This window comes from Kryptolebias marmoratus, linkage group LG12 (genome assembly GCF_001649575.2).
Source record: "Kryptolebias marmoratus isolate JLee-2015 linkage group LG12, ASM164957v2, whole genome shotgun sequence".
NCBI classification, from domain to species: domain Eukaryota; kingdom Metazoa; phylum Chordata; class Actinopteri; order Cyprinodontiformes; family Rivulidae; genus Kryptolebias; species Kryptolebias marmoratus.
Genome location: NC_051441.1, coordinates 6,116,772 through 6,117,314, shown reverse-complemented (window position 1 = coordinate 6,117,314; position 543 = coordinate 6,116,772).

Sequence of the window (543 nt, the reverse complement as noted above, 5' to 3'; positions counted from 1 at the left end):
TTCTAATTGTTTCTTTTTGTCTATTTTATATTTAAGCCTAAAACTGGTTCCAAGTATCTCTAAAATTTGTTATATTTCTGCATATTACATATTTTTAGAGATTTCAAGACATATATAGAACAAGATTTCCTTATTGCAAAAAAGCAATAAGAACTGTTAAAATACCAGATTACTGTGTACTTTTAACAATCTGTTCATCAATATAAATGCCTTGAAGTTTAAGGATTTAGTAGTGTAACGCTAGGGTTACGTTCGAGGGAGGAGAGGAGGCGTCAAACTCGTCGGGTCGATCAAAAAAACTTGCAATCACACTGGTACTGGGATTCCACAGTGTAATCTTTAATAAACGCACTTCCACAACCTTGTAAAGCCCGGTTGAACGGCTGCTATTATATTAAACATGAATAAAATGAGCAGAGTCCAAACAACATGTCCGTCTAGCACTTCTCCCTCGCTCTCCACAGAGAAGCTACGGCGCATACGTGTGACGTCATCAGCTAGACTAGAGCATCTTAAAGAGACACCACCAGTACGGCTGTTACA